Consider the following 23,157-nt stretch of genomic DNA (forward strand, 5'->3'; position numbering starts at 1 on the left):
GCAAAATTAAATCTTGAGTGATTTTAAAACTAACCTAGCATTACATAACTAGTTAATAACAGAGTCAAGCCTACATTTTGACTCTTTATTCCCATCTTAGTAATCTTTCCAGTACACCATAGAGCCATTATATTACTTATACAATAATAATAATAATAAATAATTCTTTGCTTATGAACATCTAGCCTCAAATAAAAATACTAAGCTGCTGAGATATTCAATTTCTCTATAAATAGACCAACCTAGCTTTGATAATGCATATAAAAATCCATGTTTAAATATATATATATATATATATATATATATATATTCTAAATTTTAGTCTACTCAGCAAAGATGCAGACCTTAAAGAAGGCTGACATATGGAAGCTGTTAGCATGAGATTAAAAGCTGCCAACAACCTTCAATCATTACTCACAGTAAGTCCCGACAAGTAATGGGATGATCAGCTGGGCCTGTGCTGCCCCGGGTACACCAAGAATACTCGCGCAGAAAGGGAGTTGCTGCCACGTCCATTCTCCGGAGGCTGAAGGACTGTCAGCTGAAGCCTGAGCTCCTCTGCTGGATTGAGGAGAGGCAGACCATCTTGAAAGACAGAAACTACATTGTGGGATAAAAGGAATTCACAGAGGATCTGGAATGGACAGTGGGGCCATGGAATGCCAGATTCTGACAACTTAGGTTTGAAATAGCTGACCAAATTAGCCAGCAGAGATTAGATATTGAAAACACTCAGTACTGGTTGGAGTACTTGTGGGGGCTTCACAGTGCTGGTGTGCATGAAAACTGGTACGTTTTTGGAAAGCAATTAGGCAGTATCCTGCGTATCAATAACTGCAAACATAAAGATGTTACATAATTTTGATATAATGTTGAGCATGTGGTGATACATACAGGTGAGTTCATTATACCAGTCTCTCTATTTTGGGGTACAGTTGGAATTTTTCACAAAATTTTAGGAAATGTATATAGGATTTGGCTCAGGAATTCTAATTTTTATTGATCCATTTTAAGGAAATATCATATATAAAAGATTAATGACCATTTATTATAAAGTAGTAAAAAAATTGGAAGCAATCCAAATTTCTAACAACTGGAGAATGGGTGAATACATTATAATATGTCCATACAATAAAAATGCAAAGGAACCATTAAGATCATATTTTGAAAGATATTTAATAAAAAGAGAAAATACTCAAAACACAAAATCAAATAATAGAGAACAGTACAGTATGTGTGTCTGTGTGTCATTTAGAGAAGACTGAAGAAGATGCACTAAAACCAAGGTGTTCTCAGTGATTATGTTTGTCCTTTATTTTCTGGATTTTCCAAAGTTTCTCTAATACGCGTGTAGAAACTTAAAATTAAAGACTTTTTTCTTATTATAAAATCAATACATGCTAACTTAACAATAGAAAGTATGGAGAAAAAGAAAATATTGAAACGTCTATACTTAGAAAAAATAATAACAAAATAGAAAACAGAACAAACAAAAAACTTCATGTTACTTGCAGATACTTCTGATAATGAAGGGTATCTGTCTTAATCAGCACTGAAGTCCAGAAGGCTAAACTGCACCCAGAGCATACATCTGAGTAAGCAGATTAATGGTTAATGCCATCAGGGAGATGGGGGATAAGAGATAGACCCTCGGACTGGATGTTTGAGGTTGAGAGAAGGTGGTAATTGAGAGTGAATTTTTTCAGGAGCAACTGTGTTGGTGTGAGGCTGAGAGAGGCAACAATAGACAAAGAAAGGACTTAAAAGATTCTTGCTCTGCATTCAGAATGCACTCTCTACGCTGGGGTGCATATTTCTCCACTTAAGAAATGAAGAGTGAAGAGATTATTGTGCTAATAATTACTGTGTGATTTCCCAACTGTGTGTCTCCTAATAAGAGAACAAGTTGAGAATGAGCCAAGTGAGGCCCAACACAATTTATTTCAGTTATATGGTCACCCTCAAGTTTAAGACCTTGGTTATCCCAGATATGCAACCACAGGCTCTAGAAACCTGACCTGAAAACCCTAGTTTAGACCAGTGTTTGCCAACTTTTTTCCCTCATGCAACGCGTAGGAAAGATGACATTCCCATATGGAACATATTCCCATGGTGCACCTAGGGTTAAGAGACATGTCTCTAATTCTCTCCAAACTAAGAAGGCAATGCTAATGAGTGTAATGTTATTATAAAGAAATCCTTGACTGTACTGTGATCTTTATTTGAAAATAGTGATTAATTCACAAATGATGGTTGTCTTTAACAAGCTCATCCTTAGGGTAGGTAGGGTAGCCACCGCCGGTCTCACGCTTGGAGGGAGGGCCATGTAGGTATTACACCTATTCCTACTTTCTGAATATAATTAAAATCGCTTTCAAAATTTCTGCCTTTAATGATATCCCAAGAGGTTTATGAAACTTGCTGACCATGCAGCCTCCTTTCAAGTGAGATTAGCTTGGACAGGTAGGACAGGCTGAGTTGCCCGGGTTCCACACCCATCTGGGAGAGGCCTTGCTCTTTGCCTTTTCTCAGAATCAAATTATGAATAACGTCACTTGAAAGAGGCCTGCTCTTTTATCTTAAATAGGCCCTTTTACCTTGAAATTAAAATGGGGGGTCAGAGTAGGGGCGCCTGAGTGGCGCAGTCGGTTAAGCGTCCGACTTCAGCCAGGCCACGATCTCGCGGTCCGTGAGTTCGAGCCCCGCGTCAGGCTCTGGGCTGATGACTCAGAGCCTGGAGCCTGTTTCCGATTCTGTGTCTCCCTCTCTCTCTGCCCCTCCCCCGTTCATGCTCTGTCTCTTTCTGTCCCAAAAATAAATAAACGTTGAAAAAAAAAATATTAAAAAAAAAATAAAATGGGGGGTCAGAGTAAACTAAGAATGATGACTGATGATATTTATTCATTAATTAACCAATTATACATTTCAACATTTACTGTATGCAGGCACTGTTCTAGACTCTAGGGATTCAGCAGTGAAAGAAGACAGACAAGATTGATCCCTACTTTCATGAGGCTTTCATTCTAGTGGGTGGAGACATCAGACATGAAACAAAATTGGAAGCACTGTTAGTTTATTTGGGTCCTCATTCAATTCATTTATTTAGCTAACATGTACCAAAAATATCTAACATGTGCCAGGCATTCTAGATGCTTTCACATAAATCTCATTTAATTTTTGCATTAACTCTGCACAAAAGTATATTATTATCTCCTTTGTTCAGACGCATAAATAGCACAGCTCATTGTAATAGCAAAAGAGAGGAAGCAATCAATATGTGCAATATAGGAGACTTGTTAAGTAAATTATAGCAATCTGTGCAATAAAATACTATATTATGTAGCTATTTTTTTTATGTAGCTATTCTAAAGATCTCCATGTGCTGATACGGAAAGTTGCCCAAAATACAGTGTCAACTTAAAAAAAAAAAAAAAAAGAAAAATGCAGAACAGGATTTAAAATCAGCTCTTGTTTATGTTTTCTTCAAAAAAAGAAAAAAGATATTCATACCCCTATGTTTGTACATGGAAAGTATATGAGAGACCACATAAATAATTCAATAGTGATTCTAGGGAAGGGGAATGGTGATTTAAGATGAGAGGAATACTTACTTTTAATTGTATATCCATCCTTTGACAGTTTGAAATGTTAACCATATGCATTAATTATTTTTTCAGTTAAAGTTGCTCATGTTTTCTTAGAAGAATGTTGATTGACCTTCTGAAAACTTCAGGGAAATGATTGGCTTGTGTTTAAGGTCATGGGAATTTAATTTCGAGGTCTTTAATTTAGGAAAGAAGATAGGTAAATGTCATGTAAAGGAAAAATATATTAACTTGTATGCTTCAAGGTAACTGTGTGCGCCTATACCTGTGCTTGTTGAAAAGAACTGGTGGGGTTTCCTGAACAGAAACTGAGGGGCCCAAGGTAAAGGATTAGACACGATTTAAGGGAAAAAGAAAAGAGGATTTAGAAAAGGTGCTAATGTTTCATTCTTTGTATTCATAGTACCTGGTATAGTGCTTGGTGCTAGGGGATGATGTTTGTGAAAGCACATGAGATTATCTGAGGATGTTAGGGGTGAGGATGCAATGGCAGGGGATTGAAGTTAAAGCAGTTTCTGGGGTTCATGATATGGTTTGATCATCTCAGCCAGATGAAGATGCAAGGGAAAATGTGGTTCAGAATATAAATTACTCAGTTCCTTCTCATCCCCAGTAGAAGGCATATCCCCCAAGTCTGCTGATTTGGAAAATCCTTAGCTTTTGCAAGGACTGAATTCCTTTGCTTGTTATTTATCAGCATTCTGCTGACAAGCCTTGTTCCTTCTCTGTCCTTAGCTCCTTTTTTGTTTTCTTGTTAAAAGATCTATTAAAAAAAAAAAAAAAGCAGTTCAGTAGCTCAACTTTTTCAAAATCTCATTTCATCTCATTTGTCATTTATTAATGGGCCTATTTTCTCTCCAGTATTTCTTATCCCTCAGATATATTTGAGGAAATTCTTTTTTAAATCCCTGGGGCTATTATTATATCACTAGTTCTTTTTACCGCCTTTTTAAACATCAGACTCAGACTTTAATCACTCTATATATTACTCCCCCCCCTTTCCCACTTTTCTTTTTCAAAGTACTTTTTTTTCTCTTCTAAATCTAGTATTCTGAAAATCCCTAGTGAGTCCAAGCTGGATGTATTTTTGTTTTGAGAAATTTATCAGATGAATTACAACTTATTACTGCTTGCCTCTAGGTTATTTAAGGATAGTCTGGTCTTTTTTTAGCTAACAATTTCCTATATCTTCTATCAATAGGAAACAGAAACATGCAGCTCATTTTGTGGTCATTTAATATTTTCCCCTAATTTTGCTTTGATATCAGTTTCTTAACTTTTAAAAACAGGTTTATTAGGAATCCATTTTTAATAAACCCTGACATCCTAAACATGTCTTTTGATTGAATCCCATTTTAAAGGCCATTTTAATGTTCTTTTGCATTTCAATATTCACTTGATGCTATTGGACAGCAGAATCAAGGCAAGGAAAAACGCTTTGCTATCAGAAGGACAGTGGAAAGAGCAAACCTTAGGTTCAGAAGTAGGAATCCACTTTTATGATGTCTTTCTTTCCTCTCTCTTCTTTCCTCCCTCTTTCTTTCTCTCTCTCTTTCTTTCTTTCTTTCCGTCTTTTCTTCTTTTTTTCTTTGATTCAGACTTTGCCTATCTCACTTTCCCCAACTAGAATCAATCATCTCCTCCTCTCTTCTTATCTAATATCGAAAAAGACACATAAGACATTTTGCAAAACGCTATGAATGCCCGTGAAAAAGGGCATTATGTAAATGTCCAGTATTATTATGCTGGAATCTTGCCATTATGCTGTTTGCAAAAGAATAAGATTTAGAATAATATTCTCCTTTCAACCTTCAGTCCAGGGAGGTTCAGTTACCAAAATACCAGAAGAATGAGCCTACATGGTAGGCTCACAGCAAAGATCCAAACACTGAATTTATGCCTTTTTATTAATGATGATTGCTGTCATTATGTTCAACCTCTTGTGGCAGTCATGGTAATGGAGGGAATTGAGGGCAAGATGAGTTGCCTTTGCTTATTTTGCTCATGAGGAGGGAAAAGACAACAAAGGAGTGGGTCCTGGCTGTAGTCCAAATGAGTCAAACAGCTCAGTTTACATGTGTGTGTGGGGGGGGGGGGGGGGGGGAGGGGAAATGATGTTGCATAATGGGAATGAAGTTTGTGTAAATATTGACACCGTGTATATAAGGGAAAATACTGTCTTAGGAGGCACTAGAAGGTACAAGGCTGTGTTAGACATTCCTAGATGTAAAGGAGTTACCATCCTAAACTGGGCAATTTAAGGGCACACCCATAAAACCCAGTCAATCTCATAACAGCTCTTGCTTCCTGGCTGCCCCAGTCTGTAGTCTCTGCCCTGAGACCTACTCCATTACTTTGCATTTGCAGTCAACCATTCTATTCGGAGCCCCTGTGTGTAAGACTAGGTGTTCCTCAGAACAACGGGCAACTAACTTGCTGTAAGTGTGCAAAAGATTGGTTCTCACAGTTTCATAGAAAAGATGACTTTTGGATGGGAGGTCTTAAGGGCTGAGTAGGGGCTCACAAACTCAAGTGTCTTGGGACAGTTAACACAAATATGTGACGTAGGCTAGAGAAGTGCTAAACTGCTTGTGTTGCTGGCTAAGAATAATATGTGCTTCAGTATCTATTATAGGCCCAATGAAATAACCAAAAGCAGCACATATCCAGAGCCCTAGAGAAATCCTAGGCCACTGGTTTGAGACCCCGATTTACATAGATGGAGGACGGGTAGTGAGGCACTACAGAGTGAAAGAGTAAATATGAAAAAAAGAAAAAACAAAACACCATCACATGCACGTTATCTAAGAACTCTACTGGCATTGATGAATTTATCACAGGGATTGATAATATTTCAGAAGCAAAGGTATAAGAAATGACCTCTATTCTTTTGAAAAGATAAAGCTGGTAGAGAAAGATCTAGTAGCCCAGAGTAAGCAAAGGACATTTTAAAGTTCAAGGGTTTAGAGATACCCCATAAATATTTCACTATTTATGCTAACACATTCTTTAAAATGCAGGTGTCAGTCAGAAAATTTTAGATTAGATTACCTCGTATGACCTAGCTGAGATTAACCCCCCAAAACAGAATAGAAGATTATATATGGAGAGAGAGGGGGGAAATTTAGAGTTTGAGGCTTGGGTAAAGTCAGAATTGTAGGTGGGTGTGAGTGCTCTGGCAGGCTGAAGGCAGCTGAGGAACCCTGCAGGCATGGGGGTGGGTACTGCAGGAGAGGGAGGAGGAAAGCTTTGTCTACTGTGCAATTTTGCCTAGGGCAGCTAATTGCTTGTGCCCAGAAAATTGCCTCTGGAAGCCTTGGGCAATATGAAGTCGGTTTTCCCTGATGCCTAGTTTATCAGGTTAAGTTGAAATTTGGTAGAGAGGAGAGGAGGGGAATGATGAGCTGAAAGAACTCCTGAGCTGAAAGAAACCTCAAAGGTCACCAAGTTTTTCAAAAAGTGTCTATACTGACAAAAGAGGGAACTCGAACCTCCTCCGGAAGTAGTACCTCCACCAAAAAAGCAACCCACCACTAGTGGCAATATTTTTAGGTACTGAAAGGGGAAGGGGAAGGGGGGACTTCACTTGATAATTAGTTCCAGGATTCACCCCGGTATGAAGAATATACGAAGTAAGGGGAAGGATCTAACATTCATTGAGTCTTTATCATGTGCCCATGCTTTGTACTGGATACATGATATTTATTACCTCACTTAATTTTCATAGCAATTGTGGAACAAGTTACCATCATCATTTAATACAGGATTAATAATTCTGAGATTAACAAATTTTCCCATGGTTGTTTAGCCGGTAAGAGGTAGAGTTAGAATTTGAATCCAGGTATGTTTGACTAGGCCATCCTGCCTCTTTTCCACAGATGGAAATTAAATGCTATGTACTGTGATAGGTGATTTAGGGATATAAATCAATAGGGATATAAATAAATAGTTTATCCTTGTCTCTTAGAGTTGATAATCTAAAGAAGGAAAACCCTGAATTAATTAACTGGTCATTTGAGCTTTCTATTCAGTGTCCCAATCTATAAGAGGTGGAGGAGATCACTCACAGCCACATAGATGGCAAGATACTCTCAGTGTTCATATAATTAAAAAAAAAAAAAATAAGGTGAGGTGCCACAAATGGCCAAAATCCTTTTTATTAATCTGCATAGCTTTGCATGGCATATAGAATAATGTTCCCAAACTGTCCTAAGATATTAATAGGCTCAGCAAAAACAAAACAAAACAAAACCCTAAAGCCTGGTGTTAGCAATATTTCTTCAAAAATGCATTTCAAAAATAAATGTAAGGAAAATACTGAGTACATTTCTGTTCTTCTTATTGTGCAGTATCTGTCTATAAGAAATGGTGGACAATCCTAAGAACAAAGGAAGTTGCATATGTCACCTGAAGGGTAACTGACAAGGTGCTCAATTTATTCGTTAATACGGAGTCAAAATTGACTATTTACCAATGTAATGTAAACATTAATACATGTTGACTCTTTCATGATCTTCAGCCTATATTATGCATATTTGTGATATGGATAAAATTTTGCTTCAGTCTAACAGAAGTTACATTTTCTTTGAAACCATATTTTACTGTCTGCTTTAATCCAGATGCCTATTATATTTTATGAGTTTGTGGTGATTTTTCATCATCACGTTATAATGAGATCAAATCTGTTTGGGAGATAGTAATCAAGTACTTGCTTCCAAGTCGATAACCACGTTCTGATTCCCAAGTTTCCCAACGGGTACGCTGGTCTTCTTGATTTGGTTTTCTACTTTTGAACTTTTTCTACTTCATTAGACAGATTTATAGTGTCCAATGCACATAGATCCACAGTATTAAGTACACACAAACTTAACACTTTGCTTACCCATATAATGACAAAAAACATATTATCAGAATCACTAAAATAGCACATTTTATGTTACATGTTACATGTATTTCACATGTATTGTAATTAAAAATAAAACATATCAGAGGTCACAATGGGACATAAGTAAGAATATAAACTCATGCATTGCAAAAAATAGTATCTTTGGTGTCATAATTTTACATAAAATAGAAAATAATATTTTATTTGTGTGAAACAAACCGTATAAATTGGAGTTAATTGTCCCATAAAATCTAAACCAGAAATATATTCATGAGAATATTTACATAGAATTAGGTAAAAAGCTGGACCACAATTTCCAGGAGGATATTGCTCACTGGTATTCCTCAGCACTTGGCATAGTGCCTGGCACTTAGTATGCATTCAACAAATATTTGTTGAATGGATAAAAAGATTATTTCAGCTCTGGGCCTCTTTTCTTAGTTGCCCATTTAACCTGTTTACTCTCTAGAGCAAGTTACATAATTTATACTTAATGTTTCCGGGTTCCCAGTTCCTTTAGAACATAAATTGAACCAGTGTGATTATAAAACTTGGTAAATTGCAGATTAAAAACAAACAACATAAAAACCTATTGCTGTAACTAATAAATCTGAGTAAAAACAATTGTTTAAAAAATTTTTTTTTAATGTTTATTTATTTTTGAGACAGTGTGAGTGGGAGAGGAGCAGAGAGAGGGAGACACAGAATCTGAAGCAGGCTCCAGGCTCTGAGCTGTCAGCACAGAGCCCGACATGGGGCTCAAACTCATGGACCGTGAGATCATGACCTGGGCTGAAGTTGGACGCTTACCAACTGAGCCACCCAGGCACCCCAAAAACAATTGTTTAAAAATAGTTTTAGGTTTTAAAAATAGTTTTAGGTTTTATTTAAAAATCATTTATAGGGGCGCCTGGGTGGCGCAGTCGGTTAGGCGTCCGACTTCAGCCAGGTCACGATCTCGCGGTCCGTGAGTTCGAGCCCCGCGTCAGGCTCTGGGCTGATGGCTCAGAGCCTGGAGCCTGTTTCCGATTCTGTGTCTCCCTCTCTCTCTGCCCCTCCCCCGTTCATGCTCTGTCTCTCTCTGTCCCAAAAATAAGTAAACGTTGAAAAAAAAAAAATTTAAAAATCATTTATATACCTTTATTTCCATATGAGGATGAACCATATGAAACTGTCTTTTGTCAAAATTGGCAATTTCATATGGTTTGATCTTAGTTTTTAAAATTTGATCTTAGTAATTTATATTTTTTTATAAAGTTTATTTATCTATTTTGAGAGGCAGAGAGAACATGAGCTGGGGAAGGGCAGAGAGAGAGGGAGAGAGAGAATCCCAAGCGGGTGGCGCTCTGTCAGCACAGAGCCTGATGCGGGGCTTGAATTCTTGAACCATGAGATCATGACCTGAGCCAAAACTGACTCAGACACTTAACCAACTGAGCCACCCAGGTGCCCTAGTAATTTACAAATTACTGGCTAGTTTATGCCTACAGTTTCAAGTGATGGAAACATTGAACCTTGGAAAAAATGCAGTGTTCATTGAAAGGGCTCTTCTTTGCTTCCAAATGCCAGGGACTGAAAGTGATCTCAAAAATTGGAACAAATATTACAGCATCTTCATTAAAATACGTGAAGCTGACACTTTTACTACTAAATTTTATGGTTAATCACAAATCTCCTACCACAGACTGTGGAATGAGCATCTGAATGTATTGTAAGAAGATTTAATGACCTTAAATATTGATTACCTTAACACGTAGCAGTCCCTTCCATTTCTGAAGTTAAAACAAGCACTCTCAATTATTATGGTTAAAAAAAGGATGAGAGGGGCGCCTGGGTGGCTCAGTCGGTTGAGCGTCCGACTTCAGCCTGGGTCACGATCTCACGGTCTGTGAGTTCGAGCCCCGCGTCAGGCTCTGGGCTGATGGCTCGGAGCCTGGAGCCTGCTTCCGATTCTGTGTCTCCCTCTCTCTCTGACCCTCCCCCGTTCATGCTCTGTCTCTCTCTGTCTCAAGAATAAATAAACGTTAAAAAAAAAAAAAAAATTTAAAAAAAAAAAAAAAAAAAAAAAAAAAGGATGAGAAATTCATGTATTTCATAATTAAAAGTATCATAATAAAGTGGACCTATAATTTGTTTTCAAAAATATTGCCAATAATGATAAAAGACAGGGAAATTAATTTTGATCATTCATTATTTAAATAATTTTAAGTCTCTAAGTGATCATAATGATTTGAATGGTCTAGGTCAGGGCTAGGACAATGGCCCCAGAGCCAAAGCAGCGACATGGGCAAAGTCTTACCCAGGAAATAGAACAATGCTTTGCTTCTGTTGTCATCCATGACTCCTTTAGCTACCTGTGGACACTGTCACGAGAGAAACCCCCAAGTAAAAACCTATAAAACTGAGAGGTATAAAGGGGAGAATTAGGAGCACCTGGGGGGCTCAGTCAGTTAAGCATCCGACTTCAGCTTAGGTCATGATCTCATGGTTTGTGTGTTTGATCCCCATATCATGCTCTGTGCTGATAGCCTAGAGCCTGCTTCGGATTCTGTGTCTCCCTCTTTCTCTGCCCTCCCCTGTTCATGCTCTGTCTCTCTCCTTGTCTCTGTCGCTCTCTCAAAAACAAATAAACATTAAAAAAAGGGAGGAGAATTAGACAGGTGCAGAGTGCTATTACCACCTTCGAGTTATAAGCCAATGCATCTCCTTTCTTCTCCCAGCCTCTGTTTAGCAAGAGAAGGGTTAGGCTAAATTTACACGAGAATGGCTGGTTATCCAGACTTGCTAGTAGACCATTCCAACGTTAGTGGGAGGAGTATGTGAAGCACTACATTTTGGTGACCACAAAACTTTCCAGACATTGTCTATGCTTATATTTATTTCTACACTAAAAACAATAGTACCAGATAATACTTGCTGCATTATAGCTTGCTTTCTAAAAATTAAAAAGTATGTATGTTATGAACTCCATTCCTGTCATTCACTATTTTTATACAATATTCTTTTTAGAGTTGCTTAAAATTCTGTTGTGTGTGTGGTACTCCACAGTATGTCCACACAATCCTCTGTTGTTGTTCACTGTTTTTCTGAATTCATTTCTTCACTGGTATTAACAACATGGCAGCTAAATCTGAGCATAAATTCTTAATTCTTTTTCAGGGGAAATTTAGCAAATTCTAGAAGTGGAATTTCCTGGTTGACGATAGGGATTTTGAATAATTTTCCAGAGGGAACAACAGTTAGCTCCCAAGAGCAGAGATAAGGAAGAGAGAAAAGTCAGGCCGTAGGGAGAACCCTCTCATACTGGGGGAGCTTCTGAACGGAGTCTAGATGAACTCATTTAGAAATACAGAACACATATTTGCGACCTCACACTTAGACAATTAATTCAAGCTCAGGCCAGAAAGACAGGGTGAGACAATTGAAAATTGTATTTATTATGTGCCAAGCAGTGCTATAAGCAATTTCTGTGTGTTATCTCACTCTATTCCTACCATAACTCAGAGAAGTAGGTAAGAATAGAGGCAAGAGAAGTTAAATGACTTTCCCAGGGTCTCATATCTAGTATGTGGCAGAGCACAGAACCTTGTATGCCTTTAACAACTGTGCATTCTTGCTTCCTGTCCAATATGCTGGCTGCTTAGGCAGACAAGCTAGGAAAGTCCCCAAATAAAAGTCCACGATGCACACTACATCTTTCTAAAATCTCCTACTTTTCTCTTTTTCAGAAGTTAGAATTCTCCACCAATGCCACATTCTCTTTTGGTAGTAAGTACAATGATGATAAACTTAAATATTTTAGTATTTGTCACTAGTCATGCAATAAGTCATTTAAAAAATTGATCTATATTAATTATAAGTGCATCAACCATTGCTGCAGTTTAATTACTAAATTCTGATAGTTGGTATAAATAACCAATTCTTTTTGTATGATTGTACTTGATCAGGACATTGCAGAATTCTCATTGGATGTATTCTTTATATTCCAATTACGTTGAAAGTCAATTAGGGATACACAGACACAACAAGGAAGATACAGTAATTGTCCTTTCCAGGAAGTAATGCTGGTTAGGTTTTGATTTTCACACAGTATATATTGTTTTTATTTTTTTTTAATGTTTATTTTATTTCTGAGAGAGAAGGGGGGGTGGGGAGGGGTAGAGAAAGAGGGAGACACAGAATCTGAAGTAGGCTCCAGGCTCTGATCCATCAGCACAGAACCTGATGAGGGGCTCGAACTCACGAACCCCGAGATCATGACCTGAGCCAAAGTTGGACGCTTAACCAACTGAGCCACCCAGGTGCCCCCATACATATTTTATTCTAAATAAATATCTGAAAACGTCCAAGTCAACATGTTCTGCATAAAACATGGGCTCTCATAACACTGTCACCTCCTTTAAAATGGCTGAAGATAGGGGTGACTGGGTGGCTCAGTCAGTTAAGCATCTGACTTTGGCTCAGGTCATGATCTCGCAATCAGTGAGTTCGAGCCCCGCATCTGGCTCTGTGCTGACAACTCAGAGCCTGGAGCCTGCTTTGGATTCTGTGTCTCCCTCTCTCTCTCTGCCCCTCCCCTGTTTGTGCTCGGTCTCTCAAAAATGAATAAACGTTAAAAATAAATAAATAAATAAAATGGCCAGAGATATGTACACATTGAAATTAAAGAGTTCCTCAAAGCACCCTTGAATGACTAAAAGAGGATTGTGTTTATATTCAGGTACAATTATCAGCTGGAAAAGATGTTTTCCTTGCCCCTGTTGCTGCTGCTTCCTCCTTCCTTCTTCAAAATCCTCAGTTCCTTTTAAGTATTATCAAGTAATATAGCACAGTGGTTAAAATTATGGGTTCTGGAGCCAGAATACCCAGTTTCCAATCCTAGCTCTGCCACTTACTAGCTGTGTGATCTGGGTAACTTCCTCAGCTTCTCTGTGTCTTAGTTTCTTCACCTGAAACTCCAAACTTACGTCTCCAGACTTGAGACCTCCTAAGAATTGCAGTTTTGTGTGGTAATTGCCCAGCTTCTCTCTCAACATGACTGTCTAAAAGGTATCTCAAACTTAACATCACCAAAGAGGACTGTCTCATTCCTACTCTGCTCTGGCATGTAAATGGCAACACCACTCAAAACGCAAATCTAAGAGTTTCCTTGATTCTTCTTTCCCTCTCATTTCCATACCTAATCAATCAATTCTATCCCCTTTACCTCCAAGCATATCTCAAATCTTCCCATTTCTTCCATTTCTACCAGCACTACCTTCTCCAGGCTATTGTTATCTCATGTCTGGGCTCCTGCAATGTTTTCTTTTCTAGTCTCTATTCTTCCCCTGTTACTTCTCCAAAATCTAATCTTCTTATGCCAGAATGATTTTTTAAAATCATAAGTCATATAGTCACCCTCTTACTCCATATCCCCCAGTGGCATCTCATTACCTTTAGAATAAAAGCCAAACTCCTTAATTTAGCTTTCAAAGTCTGAAAAATCAGTGCTGTTGTGGGTGAAAGGGTGTCCTCCCCCAAATTCACGTGTACCTGGAAACTTAGAATGTGACCTTATTTGGAAATAGGGTTTTGCAGATGAAATTAAGATGAGCTCATACTGGATTAGGGTGTGCCCCAAATACAATGGCTGGTGTCCTTATAAGAAGAAGAAAGGGCGCAGAGAGAGAACATACTGAGGAAGACCACATGAGGACAAAGACAGAGATTGGAGTGATAAGACAATGTGATAGTCTACATTCTCCACAAGAATACTGAGAATTGCTGAGAGACACCAGAAACTAGGAAGAGGTAAGGAAATAGTCTCCCTTAGAACCTAGAGTCTTTGGAGGAAGTAGGTCCTGCTGACACCTTGATTTCAGACCCCCTTTGCCTCCAAAACTGTGTGAGAATATAATTTGTTTTTTCAAGCCATCAAGTTTGTGGTATTTTGTTATGACAGCTTTAGGAAACGAATACAGGTGCATTTATACCTCTCCAGCTTCAACTTGATTGCTCTCCCCTTGCCCTCTACCCTCCAGTCACACTGGTCTCTCTCTGTCCTTGGTGTTAGAACATCAAGCTTGTTCCCACTTCAGGGCTTTTCACTAGCTGTTCCCTTTACGTGGGAATGCTTATCCCTGATCTTTGCTTGGAATCTTCTTATTGTTCAGCTCTCAGCTAAAATGTCACCCTATCAGAGATTCCCAGCTCAACCATCATTTCTTTTTTTTTTTTTTTTTTTGTAATTTAACTTTATTTTTTATTTTTTAAAATTTACATCCAAATTGGTTAGTATATAGTGAAGCAATGATTTCAGGAGTAGATTCCTTAATGCCCCTTACCCATTTAGCCCATCCCCCCTCCCACAACCCCTCCAGCAACCCTCAGTTTGTTCTCCGTATTTATGAGTCTCTTTTGTTTTGTCCCCCTCCCTGTTTTTATATGGTTTTTGTTTCCCTTCTCTTATGTTCATCTGTTTTGTCTCTTAAAGTCCTCGTATGAGTGAAGTCATATGATTTTTGTCTTTCTCTGACTGACTAATCTCACTTAGCATAATACCCTCCAGTTCCATCCACATAGTTGCAAATGGCAAGATTTCATCCTTTTTGATTGCTGAGTAATACTCCATTGTATATATATATCACATTTTCTTTATCCATTCATCCATCGATGGACATTTGGGCTCTTTCCATTCTTTGGCTATTATTGATAGTGCTGCTATAAACATGGTGGCACATATGTCCCTTCAAAACAGCACACCTGTATCCGTGCAGGTAGCAATTGCCTACTAGTGCAATTGCTGGGTCGTAGGGTAGTTCTATTTTTAGTTTTTTGAGAAACCTCCATACTGTTTTCCAGAGTGGCTACATCAGCTTGCATTGCCACCAACAATGCAAAAGAGATCCTCTTTCTCCACATCCTCACCAACATCTATTGTTGCCTGAGTTGTTAATGTTAGCCATTCTGACAGGTGTAAGGTGGTATCTCATTGTGGTTTTGATTTGTATTTCCCTGATGATGAGTGATGTTGAGCATTTTTTCATGTGTCGGTTGGCTATCTGGATGTCTTCTTTGGAGAAGTGTCTATTCATGGCTTTTGCCCATTTCTTCACTGGATTATTTGTTTTTTGGGTGTTGAGTTTGATAAGTTCTTTGTAGATTTTGGATACTAACCCTTTATCTGATATGTCATTTGCAAATATCTTCTCCCATTCTGTCAGTTGCCTTTTAGTTTTGCTGATTGTTTCCTTCATTGTGCAGAAGCTTTTTATTTTGATGAGGCCCCAGTAGTTCATTTTTGCTTTTGTTTCCCTTGCCTCCAGAGACGTGTTGAGTAAGAAATTGCTGCGGTCAAGATCAAAGAGGTTTTTGCCTGCTTTCTCTTCGAGGATTTTGATGGCTTCCTGCCTTACATTGAGGTCTTTCATCCATTTTGAGTTTATTTTTGTGTATGGTGTAAGAAAGTGGTCCGGGTTCATTCTTCTGTATGTCGCTGTCCAGTTTCCCCAGCACCACTTGCTGAAGAGACTGTCTTTATTCCATTGGATATTCTTTCCTGCTTTGTCAAAGATTAGCTGCCCATACTTTTGTGGGTCCTTTCTGGGTTCTCTATTCTATTCCATGGATCTGAGTGTCTGTTCTTGTGCCAGTACCATACTGTCTTGATGATTACAACTTTGTAGTATAGCTTGAAGTCCGGGATTGTGATGCCTCCTGCTTTGGTTTTCTTTTTCAAGATTGCTTTGGCTATTTGGGGTCTTTTCTGGTTGCATACAAATTTTAGGATTATTTGTTCTAGCTCTGTGAAGAATGCTGGTGTTACTTTGATAGAGATCGTGTTGAATATGTAGATTGCTTTGGATAGTACTGACATTTTAACAATATTTGTTCTTCCTATCCAGGAGCATGGAATCTTTTTTCATTTCTTTGTGTCTTCTTCAATTTCTTTCATAAGCTTTCTATAGTTTTCAGTGTATAGATTTTTCACCTCTTTGGTTAGATTTATTCCTAGGTATCTTATGTTTTTTGGTGCAACTGTAAATGGGATCGATTCCTTAATTCTCTTTCTGTTGCTTCATTGTTGGTGTATAGGAATGCAACCGATTTCTGTGCATTGATTTTGTATCCTGCAATTTTGCTGAATTCATAAATCAGTTCTAGCAGTTTTTTGGTGGAATCTTTTGGGTTTTCCATATAGAGTATCATGTCATCTGTGAAGAGGGAAAGTTTGACTTCCTCCTGGCCGATTTGGATGCTTTTTATTTCTTTGTGTTGTCTGATTGCAGATGCTAAGACTTCCAATATTATATTGAATAACAGTGGCGAGAGTGGACATCCCTGTCTTGTTCCTGACCTTAGGGGAAAAGCTCTTAGTTTTTCCCCATTGAGGATGATATTAACGTTGGATTGCTCATATATGGCTTTTATCATCTCGAGATATGATCCTTCTATACCTAGTTTCTTGAGGGTTTTTATCAAGAAAGGATGCTGTATTTTGTCAAATGCTTTCTCTGCATCCATTGAGAGGATCATGTGGTTCTTGTCCTTTCTTTTATTGATGTGATGGATCACCTTAATTGTTTTGCAGATATTGAGCCAGCCCTGCATCCCAGGTATAAATCCCACTTAGTCGTGGTGAATGATTTTTTTAATGTATTGATGGATCCGGTTGGCTAATATCTTGTTGAGGATTTTTGCATCCATGTTCATCAGGGAAATTGGTCTATAGTTCTCCTTTTTAGTGGGGTCTCTGTCTGGTTTTGGAATCAGGGTAATGCTGACTTCATAGAAAGAGTTTGGATTTCTATTTTTTGGAACAGTTTCAAGAGAATAGGTGTTAACTCTTTCTTAAATGTTTGGTAGAAATTCCCTGGAAAGCCATCTGGCCCTGGACTCTTGTTTTTTGGGAGATTTGTTATTACTAATTCGATTTCCTTACTGGATGTGGGTCTGTTCAAATTTTCTATTTCTTCCTGTTTCAGTTTTGGTAGTGTATATGTTTCTAGGAATTTGTCCATTTCTTCCAGATTGCCCAATTTATTGGCATATAATTGCTCATAATATTCTCTTATTATTGTTTTTATTTCTGTTGTGTTTGGTTGTGATTTTTCCCTTTCATTCTTGATTTTACTTATTTGGGTCCTTTCCTTTTTCTTCTTGATCAAACTGGCTAGTGGTTTATCAATTTTGTTAATTCTTTCAAAGAACCAGCTTCTGGTTTCATTGATCTGTACTACTGTTTTTTGTTTTTTGTTTTTTTTGGTTTTGATAGCATTAATTTCTGCTCTAATCTTTATTATTTCCTGTGTTCTGCTGGTTTTGGGTTTTATTTGCTGTTCTTTTTCCAGCTCCTTAAGGCGTAAGGTTAGGTTGTGTATCTGAGATCTTTCTTCCTTGTTTAGGAAGGCCTGGATTGCTATATACTTTCCTCCTATGACCGCCTTTGCTGCATTCTAGAGGTTTTGGGTTGTGGTGCTATCATTTTCATTGACTTCCATATACTTTTTAATTTCTTTTTTAACTGCTTGGTTAGCCCATTCATTCTTCAGTAGGATGTTCTTCAGTCTCCAAGTATTTGTTACCTTTCCAAATTTTTTCTTGTGGTTGATTTCGAGTTTCATAGCATTGTGGTCTGAAAATATGCATGGTATGATCTCGACTTTTTGTAGTTGCTGAGGGCTTGTGTCCCAATATGGTCTATTCTGGAGAACGTTCCATGTGCACTGGAGAAGAATGGATATTCTGCTGCTTTAGGATGAAATGTTCTGAATATATCTGTTAAGTGCATCTGGTCCAATGTGTCATTCAAAGCCATTGTTTCCTTGTTGATTTTTTGATTAGATGATCTGTCCATTGCTGTGAGTGGGGTGTTAACATCTCCTACTATTATGGTATTACTATCGATGAGTTTCTTTATGTTTGTAATTAATTGATTTATATATTTGGGTGCTCTCACATTTGGCGCATGTTTACAATTGTTAGGTCTTCTTGGTCTATAGACCCCTTGATTATGATATAATGCCCTTCCTCATCTCTTGATACAGTCTTTATTTTAAAATATAGATTGTCTGATATAAGTATGGCTACTCCAGCTTTCTCTTGTTGACCATTAGCATGATAGATGGTTCTCCATCCCCTTATTTTCAATCTGTAGGTGTCTTTGTCTAAAGTGGGTCTCTTGTAAACAGCACATAGATGGATCTTGTTTTCTTATCCATTCTGTTACCCTATGTCTTTTGATTGGAGCATTGAGTCCATTGACGTTTAGAGTGAGTCTGAAAGATATGAATTTATTGCCATTATGATGCTTGTAGAGTTGGAGTTTCTGGTGGTGTTCTCTGGTCCTTTCTAATCTTTGTTGCTTTTGGTATGTATGTATGTATGTATGTATACTTTCATCTTTTCTCCCCTCAGAGAGTCCCCCTTAAAATTTCTTGCAGGGCTGGTTTAGTGGTCACAAACTCCTTTAATTTTTGTTTGTCTGGGAAACTTTTAATCTCTCCTTCTATTTTGAATGACAGACTTGCTGGATAAAGAATTCTTGGCTGCATATTTTTCTGATTCAGCACACTGAATATATCCCATCACTCCTTTGTGGCCTGCCAAGTTTCTGTGGATAGGTCTGCTGCAAACCTGATCTGTCTTCCTTTGTAGGTTAGGAACTTTTTTTCCCTTGCTGCTTTCATGATTCTCTCCTTGCCTGAGTATTTTCTGAATTTGACTATGATATGCCTTGTTGATGGTCAGTTTTTGTTGAATCTAATGGGAATCCTCTGTGCTTCCTGGATTTTGATGTCTGTGTCTTTCCCCAGGTTAGGAAAGTTTTCCACTATGATTTGCTCACATAACCCTTCTACCTCTATTTCTCTCTCTTCCTCCTCTGGGACCCTTATGATTCTGATGTCGTTCCTTTTTTTTTTTAATGTTTTTTTTTAACATTTATTTATTTTTGAGACAGAGAGAGACAGAGCATGAACGGGGGAGGGTCAGAGAGAGAGAGGAAGACACAGAATCTGAAACAGGCTCCAGGCTCTGAGCTGTCAGCACAGAGCCCAACGTGGGGCTTGAACTCACGAACTGCAAGATCATGGCCTGAGCCGAAGTTGGACGCTTAACCGACTGAGCCACCCAGGCACCCCTGATGTTGTCCCTTTTTAATGAGTCACTGATTTCTCCAATTCTTAAATCATGCTCTTTTGCTTTAATCTCCTTCTTTTTTTCTGCTTCATTATTCTCTATAAGTTTGTCCTCTATATCGCTGATTCTCTGTCCTGCCTCGTCCATCCTTGCCGCTGCTGCATCCATCCGTGATTGCAGCTCAGTTATAGCATTTTTAATTTCATTCTGGCTATTTTTTACTTCTTTTATCTCTGCAGAAAGGGATTCTAATCTATTTTCAACTCCAGCTAGTATTCTTATTATCGTGATTCTAAATTCTGGTTCAGACATCTTGCTCGTGTCTTTGTTGGTTAAATCCCTGGCTGTCGTTTCTTTGTGCTCTCTCTTTTGGGGTGAATTCCTTCGTTTTGTCATTTTGAAGAGAGAAAAGGAATTAATGAGGTAGAAAAATTTAAATTAAAAAAATTAAAATTAAAAAAATATTAAAATTGAAAATTAAAAACACACACACACACAAATCGAATAGATGATGCTAGATCATAAGTGTGTTTTGGTCTGGGTGTAGAAAGTGGTTTGACAGATTAGAGAAACAAAAAAAAAGGGGGGGAGAGAAAGAAAAAGAAATCGTTTGAGAATTTGAGAAAATGAATACACTAAAGTAGACTAAAATACACAAAAGTAGAGAATATAGTAGAAAAAAATTATAGAAAATTATTTTTAATAAAAATTAAAAAGAAAAAATATGAATTTTTTCATTTTCTGTATTTAAGAAAAAAGAAAAGAAACGAAAAAGAGAAAAAAGATTAAAAAAAGACAAAAAAAAGAAATTGTTGAAAATTTGAAAAAGTGATTACATTGTAGTAGACTGAAATAAAATGATGGGAGTAAGATAGAATTTGAAAAATTTACATAAAAGCAAAAAATATAGTAATAAAAATTAAATAAAAATATTTTTAAAAGAAATTGAAAGTAAAAATGAAGTTTTTCTCTTTCTCCATTCAAGAAAAAGAAAAATGAAAAAGAGAAGAAAAGAAAAAGAAAGAACAAAAAGGAAATTGTTTGAAAATTTGAAAAGGTGAGTACACTGAAGTAGACTAAAATAAAATGATGGAACTAAAGTAGAATTTGAAAAAATTTACACAAAAGTAAAAAATATACTAATAAAAATTCAAGACAGATATTTTTAATAAAAATTGAAAATAAAAATGAGTTTTTTCTCTTTCTGTATCCAAGAAAAAGAATTGTAAACGAGAAAAAGGAAAAAGAGAGAGAAAAGAAAACTGAATAGATGAACCTGCTAACAGATTGAAGTAGGACTGAAATTGCTTCATTTTCCCCTAGAGGTCAGTCCATGTAGCTCTTTATAGTCCACAAGTTAAGCTGGCGGTGAGGTTTGTGATCTTGAAGAGCGAAGTTGGCCCAGTTGGGCAGGGCTCACTGTAACAGCTCTATTCTCCCCTAGATGGCGCTGCTAGCCTATTGGGGTGGATTCTTGCGGTGCTCATCGGTGCGCAAGAGCATGCGCGGGAGTGGTGAAATATGGCACCATCCAGCCACCCAGTCTGTTCTCCTGGATCAGCAATTGCGCACCGATCCTCCGTCTTCAGTTCTCGTCCACTCCCCACTCTTCCACGCTCCGTGACCAAGCCCCAGGCAGTACCTCTCTCCCGAGTTTTGTCTCAAATGCGGTTGTCTTCCCTGGCCCCTTACTTCTGAAGGACTGCGGCTTTGACCTGCTCCGCCCCTCTGTGGAATTGTCTCACCGAGCAATGGCCGAATGAGCAATGGCCGAATGTCAGCTGCACCCAGGAACGCCCACTGGACCCTGCTATTGCCGGTGCCCCGAGACTGTGGCCAGGTGCCACCCGCCCCGCAAAAAGTTCGCGAGATAGTGGAGCAGCGCTTTTCAGGGTTTATGGAAAATCACAACACACATCTGGCACCAGGCTTTACCCTCAACAACCTTGCCCCCGCACCAGCGAATGTGGCTGCCTTCTGTGGTCTGCTGGGACCAGGTGGCTTCAACAGTCTCTACCAAATGTCCTTCCAGCAGTGGAACCGCTTTTCCCCATGTGGCTCGAGGACCTCGCGGCCCCCATTCTGTTCCTGGGGATTCACCCTTCCCACCAGAGCACCTCCAGGTATCGAGCTGCAGAGTTGCAGCCTTTGCGCTCCCCTTGTTTACAGCCTTAATGGAATTTAAACCCTCTCCTTTCTCCTTTCTCTCTTTTTAGTTTAGCCCCTGCGGCTGTTTCCAATTTTCCACTTTCTCTCCAGCTGCTTTTGGGAAGGGGTGCTTTTCCCATGTGCTTTCCCCCCTCCCCAGTCTCCGTCCTCTCTCTGCCCACAAAAGAGGTTCCCTACCTTTTGGGGCTTCTTGCTCCCCAAGTTCAGCTCTTCGTGTCACGTACCTGCTGAATTCTGTGGTTCAGGTTGTGCAGATTGTTGTGTTAATCTTCCAATTGGTTTTCTAGGTGTGTAGGATGGTTCAGTGTTGGTCTGGCTGTATTTCATGGACGCGAGACACACAAAAAGCTTCCATGCTGTTCCGCCATCTTGGCTCCTCCCTCAACCATCATTTCTAAAGTAGCCTCTCAAACTCTCCATATAGCATCACCCTATGTTAATTGTGTGATTTTAATTGTCTGCTTTGTTATTCATGTATGTATTCATGTGTGTCACTGCCCTCTCAATACACACACACACACACACACACGCACACACCTCCCACTTGAATTCACTAACCTGTACTAATATAGTAGCCACTAGCCACATGTGACTATTTAAATATAAATTTAAACTAAAATTAAATAAATTTTAAAATATTATTTTTGGGGCATCTGGGTGGCTCAGTCTGTTGAGCGTCTGACTTCAGCTCAGGTCATGATCTCACGGTTCATGAGTCTGAGCTTCACTTCGGCCTCTGTGCTGACAACTCAGAGCTTGGAGCTTGCTTCAGATTCTGTGTCTTCCTCTCTCTCTGCCCCTCCCTTGGTCATGCTCTGTCTTGCTCTCAAAAATAAATAAAAACACTAAAAATATTTTAAAACAAGGTTTAAATATTGTTTCTAAGTGATGATAGCCACATTTCAAGTTCTCAATAATCACATGTAGCTAGTGGCTACCATATTGGACAGCATAGATTTAGAACATCTTCATCACTGCAGAAAGTTGTATCATATAGTACTGCCCTAGAACATAAGCTCCAAGAGAAGAGGAATCTTATATCCCCAATACTTTGAATTTGTATGGGACATACTAGATAATAAATAAATATTTCTTGAATGAATAAGTAACGAGCTTTCAAGAAAATTAAAGAAAAAAAACAACAAAAACACTGCTGAGCCTTGATACGAATGAGCTTCATAAAAGTGAATGGCAACATCACTGCTGGTGGAGACCAATATGGCTTTCAAGGGAAGGATGACTTCTATTCTCCTTGCTTTTCCACTGGGCAGTTTCTACAAACATATCTGCCGTTGATTATTCTTTTTGCTTGTTTGGTTTGTTTACTCAAAACACTCAAAAGTAGATCTGCTTGTAAACAAGATTTTAAAAAATTCTCTC

The sequence above is a fragment of the Puma concolor genome, chromosome B3 (genome assembly GCF_028749965.1).
Source record: "Puma concolor isolate L17-30 chromosome B3, mPumCon1.1.hap2, whole genome shotgun sequence".
Taxonomy (NCBI): Eukaryota; Metazoa; Chordata; class Mammalia; order Carnivora; family Felidae; genus Puma; species Puma concolor.